We start from the raw sequence: 10,799 nt of genomic DNA on the forward strand, positions 1-10,799 counted from the left end.
GATGTGTACACTGAGTAAAATGATTTACGAGAATCCCAGTACAAACCAGTTCTGAAGTGTTTAGGTTAGGGTGTTGCCACAAAGCACTCCGGTCCAGTTGGACTGGTGCCTAACCTTGTCAATCAGTAAATTATTGCAACTGCTTACTGCCGCATTTACTGTGGGTGTGCATTTAAAGTGCCGAATTACTAGCTTGGGTGGAGCTGCTGTGGACAGGATCAGACTGGTGTTTGCTGGTGTTTTAAAAAAAAAAAAAAGCTTGTCCAATTAGAAACAGGCCCAATATAAATGGCCTCTGGAAGTCCTGACATCCCCTACTCAACACTAAGAGGTATTTAATATCATTGATAGTATGTCAGTATCATCTTGAAAAAATCCTGCAGGTTGACATTTATAAAAAAGAGGGATTTTTCTTTTCGGTCGCTGATAAAAGTCTACTCGTGTAGCTTCAAGGAGGAACCTTATAATATGCTATTGTTTGATTGTGGTGTCACCTTTAGTGTCAGTTTATAGTTCAGCATCATGAATGCAACAAAGATATAGCTCTGTCTCCCTCTATCGGTAGGAGAGAGTCCCAAAACCAAGAGCACCAGGACTCCATGTGTTATTATGTAAGTTAAAACATGATGGAATAGAAATAAATACATGAATAAACCTTGGTATCTGTGGTTTTTCTGAAATATGTGCACATTCTGTTACCAAATTAAACATGAAGGAATCAAACTGTTTTGTATCTATTTTTCTGACAACATACATTTTTGGAGTCATGTTGTACCGGAAAGTACAAAAGGTTACAGAATTTGAGAAATTAGTAAATTCATAGAATGTAGATATTATTGATTATATCCATTATCAATAATTATGTTTATGTTTTTTGTTACCTTAATCGTACGCTACATTATACTATTAACATCGTTTTTATTTATGTTTTACTGTTGTACCACCTTGTACAATAGGCGTTAGCAGCATGCTTATAAAGCTTGTTTAGATTTGAATGTACAGAGCCAGACATAATCTACTTCCTAGGAAATTAAAAACATTGTTCGTAGACAGAGAGGGTGGGTATCATTTGAGAGGAAATCTACATTTTAAACAACTCAAGGTCAGAACAACTCTGAGAAGTATGAGTTTAACAATCTGTGGGGTGACTTTATGGAATGGTTTGGAGCAGGAGTTCAAACAAAGCACAAGCATAATTCAGTTTAAAAGGATGCACAGAAACACTTTTTTGGAAAAATATGAGAATGAAGAAAGGTGATTGGAGATGAGAAATTATTGTATATGTATAAATGTAAGTAGGAATAACTTGCATAAGGATTTAAAGGACAATCATTGATCAAGTAAGGGGTGTGAATTAATAAGCATTTGCTCCCTCCTACTCCTTTCGGACACATATGATGTATTATTATTATTAATATGAAGACTTTTTTTTTCTTTTTTTGGTTGAATATACAAATATTACCATGAATGTGGATAAATACTGTATTATAACAATACAGTATTCTGTTTTTCACATTTGTTATTTATAATTTTTTAATCTGTTCGAAATAAAGACTGAAAGAAAGAAAGAAAGAAAGAATTAGTGACAAGGGAACAGATTATTGGTTCAAAACTACAAATGACGGCCACTAGAGTGCACCGTTTGTTCATTTTGTATGAATTTATAGTCTTCAATCAAGAGATAGAAAAAGAGAAAGCGACTGTGGGTCTGAGGAAGAGAGAGAGGTTATAAAAAGGTGCTGCGTGGGTGTGTTGTGCGAGATGAGAGATGGAGATCGCCACCATGCTGGAGTAGAAAGTCTCACTATTTTCTCCCTCCATCTCTATACCTTTCTTTATTTCCATCCCTCTTTCTTCTCCTCTATCCCATGAAATCCAGTCTTTCCTTTTTTATAAATAGCCGTACAGTAAACAAGGTACAGTAATGTCCTCATTGATCGTTTGATGTTCGAATATCAAGGAGGTGTAGCAATTATTGTTAGAGCACATGTTTCTTCCTGAGTGGGTGGGGGTGACATGGTGTGAAAAAGTGCTTTCCATCACATTCACAGCTGCAAAACAAGCCGCTCATGTGTGACTTTTACATTGTGATCTTATGCAATGATCTACCTGTCTTTAAAGGGGATAATGTCACATCCCTAGAGTGAAAAGGTTAGCATGCTTCCCAACACACCAGAAGTGATGCCTTATGGGAAGACAGTAGTTGGTCTTGTCGTTGCACTTGAGACTGCAGCTGGATGGGAAGGGGTTCATCTGAAGCTCCATGTTATTTTCAGGAAGAATTAAACAGCTGGCACGAGTCCACCCGCATCAAAAGAGAGATGTTGTTTACACCTTCCCCAGGCCAACAGTGGGAGTTAGCAGCATGGAAAGCGTGGTGTGAGGGGAATTGGCTGTTCCAATGTGGGAGCAAAAAAGAGAAAATGTGCAGGAAAAACACAAGAAAGAATGTGTGATGTCCTCCAGCAAATCACTGTCTTGTGTTCTTCTACACAGGTGTATTGAGACAGTTAGGTGACACACACACACACACACACATACACACACACACACACACACACACACACACACACACACACAAACACACACAAACACACACACACACACACACACACACACACACACACACACACACACACACACACACACACACACACACACAACCAGCCATTAGCACAACACTACTTTGAAGCTATAGCCCTTTCAAACACACATAAACACACACTTTGCCTACCTATTCCCACACACTCTGTGGCGTATACCAGCCACACACACACACACACACACACACACACACACACACACACACACACACACACACACACACACACACACACACACACCCACACACACACACACACACACACACACACACACATAGGCATGCACGCACACACATAGGCACGCACGCACACACACACACAAACACACACACACAAACACACACACACACACACATAGGCATGCACGCACACACATAGGCACGCACGCACACACACACACACACACACACACACACACATAGGCATGCACGCACACACATAGGCACGCACGCACACACACACACAAACACACCCACACACACACACACATAGGCATGCATGCACACACATAGGCACGCACGCACACACACACACACACACACACACACACACACACACACACACACACACACACACACACACACACACACACACACACACACACACACACACACACAGTCTATTGAATGATTTTGTTGTATTTTTCACCTACAGCTTGACAATTCTCCATTATAATTTCAATACCTGTTTCTGTCTTGTGTTTGTTCAATTGAACTGAGTTTTTAAGTGTTTTTCTGTGGATAAAATCAAATGAAAGCTCGAGGAAATGTTTTGATTGAATAAAAGTGACACCGAAAGGAAGAAAGGAGGGAGTTAATTTAAAGTTGGACATCAAATTCAGATAGTCTGCTGCTGCAGAGCATTGAGCTTTGAATTTTGTAGAGGAAAAAACTGGACATGTCTAAAATAAAATTGGTTTTGATATGCTAATTGAATGCAGTTTGGGGTAGAATGCATGTAGTACAAATATGGTATTATGGTTTCATCGTACATTGCATATTTCCATTGCTTATTGTGAATAGTACAAGGTGTAAATATAATTATTGTGGAAATCTCGAAATATCAAAATACTTTCTTATAATACATCATCTTTAATTATTGAGGAATTTCTTACGTTTTTTGTATTCAACTTGAGGGGTACAAATGTGACAATCTGTGTTACAAATTAGATTGTTGTGTCTCGTCCAATGTGTTAGTTTTGGTTATGTATTATGTCTGTCATTTCATGTTTAGTCAGGTATTTATATCGAGTCAGGTTATTTCACATCATGTCTGTCTATTTAGGTCATTCATCTCTAGTCAGTCCCTGTGTCTCGTTTTGCCTTTTCCTGTTTTATTTTGTACTTACCTCTTGTCTCTCATTTCAGGCCCTGTTACTTCCTCCCCTTGTGGGTTTTCCCGCCATCGTCAGCGTCTGCCCCGCCCCTGATTGTTTCCACCTGTTCCCACTCACCTCTTGTTTAAATAGTCCTGTCTCTCCCCTGTCCTGTGTCAGTTCGTCTGGTTTGTTTCCACCTGTTCCCACTCACCTCTTGTTTAAATAGTCCTGTCTCTCCCCTGTCCTGTGTCAGTTCGTCTGGTTTGTTTCCACCTGTTCTCACTCACCTCTTGTTTAAATAGTCCTGTCTCTCCCCTGTCCTGTGTCAGTTCGTCTTGTTTGTTTCTACCTGTTCCCACTCACCTCTTGTTTAAATAGTCCTGTCTCTCCCCTGTCCTGTGTCAGTTCGTCTGGTTTGTTTCCCCGAATGGTCGTGCCAAAGCCTCAGCAAAGAAAGGATCGTTTTCACTCATGTCAGGTTTTGTTATTGTTGTTGACTTATTCTTAAGTTCTCTTGTTGTTACGCTTTGTGTTTTCCTCCTTGTGAGCGCTTTTTGTTAAATCCAGTACCTACTCTGTTGAGAGGGATTATCTGTTCTTTGAAATTAAAAGACATTTTTGTTACCTTCAAGACTTTGTCTCTGGGTCGTGCATTTGGGTTCTCCAGTTTGTGTCGAGGTCGTGACAGATATTCACCCAAACCAAACATTGCTGGAACAATGAAACATAAACATAGTAGAGCCTGGGGATGGCCATCATTGTCTTCCATTATTATAAAACCCTAAACACTAACATTTTTAATGGAGAATTTGAAAGGTAAACAGTGACCCACACGGCTGTCATGTGTCATGTGTCTTCATCAACATTTGAAGGTTTCAATTTGTTTAACTCTAATGTAACGATACATCCACCTGAGATTTGAAACAGATGGATTCTACCCTCATGAACACAGCTGTTATGTAAGCAAAGGTCTTTGGATGACTCATGACTTTAACAACAAGCCAATTGTGCTTAACTTTTATTTCCAGCTGTCCTTTTGTAATAGACCACTGCAGATATGATGTGTGTCGGTTCTTAAACCCATGTTTTGCTTCAGAAGTTAATTTAGTTTTACTTTAGATTGACAGAAAATGAAAAATAAACTTGCCTTTAGCAGATTTTCACCCAAAAGCCCATCATTAACTTGAAAAATACTGGTTATAACGCATTCATTCTACACACTTAAGTGGCTTAAGTTGAACGATACAAACCCTATGAGTCTTAACTGTCTACATATTTTGTTGTGTATGTGTGTGTGTGTGACCGGCACTCATGTTGCACCTTTATTGACAAGAAAAAGAAGGTGATATTACACTTGAGCACGGATCAAGCGCTGACCTGTTTGTGCTGCTCAGAGGGAAAAAACAACATTGCGGCCCCTTTCTTTGACCTCATTAGTAATGAAGCTGTCAAACTCTGCCAACAAATCTAAACTGGAGCGTTGCTAAGAACCAGGGCTGCCTTTCTTGAAAGCCACTTAATCTGAAACCATGAATGAGTCTAAGAAATATTTCCTTGAAATCAAGCTGTTCTGCCAAATGTGTTGATGGAACAGGAGGGCTGAGGATCTGGATTATATCTATGGAGGTATTCTATGCGAGTATGAATTGAAATGCCTTTTTTTGAGCTTTGGATTGCATTAACTGGGCAGCACGCCATGTTATCCAGTATTGAAATTAGAGGTTGAATAAACATATAAATCAGCTCAGTGAAAAGATGCATTATACCATATGTAGGTGTTACATAGTGAGGTCACTATGTTACGGAGGTAAACAAAGTAGTCCAATGGAGGCGTTTGGGCTGGGGGGGGGGGGATTTTAGCCTTTGCTGACCATTTAAATGTACACAAATATAACACACTACAGGAAAGGGAAAAAAACCCAAAAAGCATAATAGGGCCTCTTTAACCACTCATATTACACTGCATTTAGCTAAATATTATCATTTCAACATCCAAGGACATGCGAGTCCCCTATTTGATGGAAAATCTTGACACACACACACACACACACACACACACACACACACACACACACACACACACACACACAGAGAGAGACAAAGAGAGCCAGAGCGACTGTAAAAAATCCATTACAATTCAGTCTTCAACATTTTTGACACACTGTTTACTGGAACACACTATCCATCCCGATGCTGCCTGCCTGTGCTACTGGAGGCGTCAAAGAGAAGCGAGACACACATGCAAAAATAATCACTGTTCAAAAATTATGCAAAATAAAACACATTTGTGAAACCATACACACACGCTGAAGCCAGAGAGAGAAGCGCAGATATGTAAATGGATGTGGAAGCAGAATAATAAGCTCTCTGTGGTTTCAAATCAGTGATGTTTGAGCCATATTTAACAAACTCTTAAAATGAGAGGGTGAGAGGTGTAGAGAGTGAGAATGGATATTAGAGGGGGAGATAGAACAGAGTCTCAAATTAGAGACTCAAAGTTACATAAGTGAGGTAATTTGACTGTAAGTGTGGCTTTGTGTGGGTGTGTGTGTGTGTGTGTGTGTGTGTGTGTGTGTGTGTGTGTGTGTGTGTGTGTGTGTGTGTGTGTGTGTGTGTGGTATACGCCACAGAGTGTGTGGGAATAGGTAGGCAAAGTGTGTGTTTATGTGTGTTTGAAAGGGCTATAGCTTCAAAGTGGTGTAGTTGTGCTAATGGTGTGTGTGTGTGTGTGTGTGTGTGTGTGTGTGTGTGTGTGTGTGTGTGTGTGTGTGTGTGTGTGTGGCCTAGCATTACTATACTTGTGGGGACCTAAATCTGTTTACACAGTCACGTGTGGGGACTCGCCTCTCTTATGGGGACAAATTGGAGGTCCCCATGAGGGGAATCATTCATTTTAGGGTGAAGACTTGGTTAGGTTTAGGGTTAGGCATGTGTTGGTTATGGTTAAGGTTAGGATAAGTCTCCAGGAAATGCATGTAAGTCAATGTAATGTCCCCTGAAGTGATGTATACATGGTATGTGTGTGTGTGTGTGTGTGTGTGTGTGTGTGTGTGTGTGTGTGTGTGTGTGTGTGTGTGTGTGTGTGTGTGTGTGTGTGTGTGTGTAAAGAGATGCCCAGATGAAAGAATTATGTTTTATATAAAGGTGAAAAAAAAAGGTAAAAGAACCGAGTCGAGACAAGCGATCAAAACTCAATGCACCTAAAGCAGCATGGTTAGTGTGTGAGGGTGTGTGCAAGCACCGTGTGACAGTATTTGTGCGTCAGAGTGTGTTCTGTGCTGAAGTCACTGGGTGACGATGGAGACAACAGGTTTATATAACTACTCCCTCCCTTTGTTGGAGAAAAAACATGTGAAAAAAGGACCATGGGATGGTAGAGGAAATATGCTCAGAGACAGCGGGAGGGAGATGGTGCATTGAGACAGGAAATGAGGAGGTCATAGTGAGACACAGAGGTAAGAGCAGGGTTAAACTCTTAAGGAGGATTAGGAGAGAGCAAAAAATGAGAAGTTCGAGGTGCCATAATAAGCTTCTTTTTTTCTTTTTTTTCTGTAGTGTGTTATAAGTCCCTTTGCATGTAGTTCCTCTCCCACACACTCCCCCCCACGCCTTCATTGGACTACTTTTTTTCCTTCCAGAACATCACTACGTAACACTCGCCCTTCTATTGGCCATCGCTGCAACACATTTTAGGACATCTTGAAGCGGTTAAACAATCAATCAATGGTCATACTATGCAAAGTCAAAATGAAAATGACTGCTGCTGGAAAGGTCACAAGAGGTACAGTTACAGTTAAACGAGGCATTTTTTAAATGATCAAAGCAATCAAAGCACAGGTGCAACGGATAACGCTAACGAGGGCTTTCATCTTACTTTGTCAGCTGGCTAGCCCATTTGAAAGGTCCCATTCTTTTCCGGTTATTACCATAGGTTATTACCCGTCCCCTTGTGTGTTATGAAGGTTTTTATGCATGTAAATGCATGGTCTGCAAAGTCACAAACCCTCAAAGTACACCCTGTAGCGATTAAAACTCTAACACAGAAAATACCTGTCTATGCTGCCCCAGAACGCCTCGTTGGAGATTTATCTTTTTCTTCCTGGGTACAGTGATGTGGCCAAATGGACCAATCCGTTCACACACACAAACTCATACTCTCTCAGCGGCGAAATGGGTGCCCCCTCAGCACCCCCCCCCTGCTTCCTGTGTCCATTCGCGATGGCTCGCAGACCCCACGCAGCAAGCAGGAAATGAACCCAGCTCACACTGTCCGCAGCAGCGAGCCACGCAACGTCCCGCCAACACGGCAGAATTCATCTGTTTGTCCTTACTGGTGTCATTTTCTGGTTGCTAACGCCATTGTAACACATAATCACTGATGTTCCGCTGTAACGGTGGTAGACTCAACAGAACAGAGTGGGCGAGCTGACCAATCAGAGCACAGTGGGCTCACAGGGAGGGGGGGCAGGAGCTCCAACAAGCCGTGTAGGACAGAGAGTGAATACACATACTATACAGAGATGCTGTTTGAGAAACCAATGTGAGTTTGGAAAATTCCACAATATAAATCTATTCTAGTAGACCTCAACAATGGAATTATGATCAGTAGAAATGGCCATGACATGGGACCTTTAATGTAATTAGCTACACCTGTGTTATCTAAGCTGCTCACTGCGAGAAGATACTTGGAAGATACCTTCCTTTTAAACGATACAATTCTCCTGGTAGCATACTGTAACTAGAGGTCGACCCAAAATGGTGAGTTTAAGACATGCTAAGAAAAACTCTGATATTTAGCATTTACGGTAGCCTATATAGTTAGACAACAATCTTGGGAATTCAGTGGCAACAGGTCGTAAATTACCTTGCTTACATTTGTAGCCATGCTAGCATTTGGTTTGTGACCAATTACCTGCAAAACTAATAATATTTTCAGCTTTAGCTCTATTTTTTGTTTAGAGCTAATTAGTAAATGGTAGCATGCTAACACGCTAAACTGAGATGATGGACATTGTTAACATTACACCTGCAAAACATCAACATATTGTCACTCTGAGTGTGTTCAAACCAACAGTCTATGGTTCAAACAGGCATTTAACGTTAGCTCAAAACTCAAGTAGCTTCACCGCTGCTAGAATTATTTTAGTCTTTTAATCTTGTCGCCAGAAAGATTGAATTTGATTTGATGTGATTTTTGGCAATGACAACACCAGTGACAAGCCTACTGTCATCCACATCTTATTGGACATCTGAGCTCGTTCGCCCACATAGAAGCTCGCCCTAGTTTAATAGCCGAGGGGAAAAGTTACATCACATCTGGTGTATTGATGAAATTGAAAGAGATCAGTGGCTTATGGTACAAAACGATGGGTCACTGTGTCACAGTCGATACATACAAACAGGCCCAGTCAGGTACTAGCAGGGTGTCACTACATCACAGCCTGTGTCTCTCGATTCCTGGTACCATTTTAAATTAATCCGATTTTATCATTTCACAGTCTGGCGGCCATCGAGACAGGCGATTATGTAACACTTCCTCTAATTTTGTAGGTTTTATCAACGAAGAAGCAAGGAAATAGGGAACAGAAATGTTAGGAAATGATATCTGAGCTGGTGGCTAAATCTACAGTAAACCTTGTATTGATGAGAACAGGCTGAAACACACCCACTGTTATCTGTCCTGCAGCTAAATCAATCTCATCTAGGTCATTCACTGCCAGCTGACTGCCACGATGTGTGTGTGTGTCTGTGTGTGTGTGTGTGTGTGTGTGTGTGTGTGTGTGTGTGTGTGTGTGTGTGTGTGTGCAGGGCCGCCCCTGGCCAACTTGGGGCCCCAAGCGACATTGTGAGATGAGGCCCCCCCCCAACCGACAGGAGTGAACATTTTTTTTTGGAAACAAAGTAGGCTACTTTGCAAATATAATTCCTGTTTATTATTATTATCAACGGTTACTTTTTTATACAGTGAGGTAAATGGTAAATGTGCATGTATGTCGCTCAGTATGCGTTTACAGGTGAATTTTGCATTTCCTGCCAAATACTAGCATCAAAAAGATAAAAACATAATTAATGCAAATAAACTACTTCTACTAATAATAATAATCATAATCAATTCAATAATACAAATACTATATTGTTTTATTATAATATAGTTGTGATATAGTCAAGACAAAACATGCTTATGACATGCTCAAAAACTGATATTTCTTAAATCTGTATTCTAGTTCCCTCTGTCAGCAATGTATCAACAACTACACACACATTTCTATCAGTGTTTCTCTGTGTTGTGGTTGACATGATGATGACTGTTAGGAGTTAAGGGGAGAGGCTGAGCGTCACCATGATGATGACTGTTAGGAGTTAAGGGGAGAGGCTGAGCATCACCATGAAATATGCAAATTGACATAAAAATGAATAAAAGGGGAACAAATGCTCCATGTTTTTTAGGCTGTAAACTTTAACTGTTATGTAAGCCAAGTAGACAGACAGTATCTCTCTTCCTCCTGTACATTAGCAGATAAAAGGCATCACATAATGAATGGTAAATAAAGAATACTGGAAATAACTGCATCTCCATTAGCCTATATGCTCTGCAGAGACTGCCTTCTTCATGTCGTGAATTGCAGCTGATGTTTTAAGATGGCAATTGGCAATTTGACTTATACAACATTCGTAAGTTGTACATTTGACTCATACAATAACCCACCTTCGAGTGATGCGCTAGTTTCTTTATGTTTTATTTTTTGCGCCGGACTGAAACTGTCTTTTCACCGACATCTCTTCACCTGCACTAGTGGCCGTATCAAAGCCGTGATTGGTCAGATGTCGATTCATTGCAACGGTGTCGGGTTACAGACGTGCTCCTCTTGTCACCTCTC

Source organism: Gymnodraco acuticeps, unplaced genomic scaffold, assembly GCF_902827175.1.
Source record: "Gymnodraco acuticeps unplaced genomic scaffold, fGymAcu1.1, whole genome shotgun sequence".
NCBI classification, from domain to species: domain Eukaryota; kingdom Metazoa; phylum Chordata; class Actinopteri; order Perciformes; family Bathydraconidae; genus Gymnodraco; species Gymnodraco acuticeps.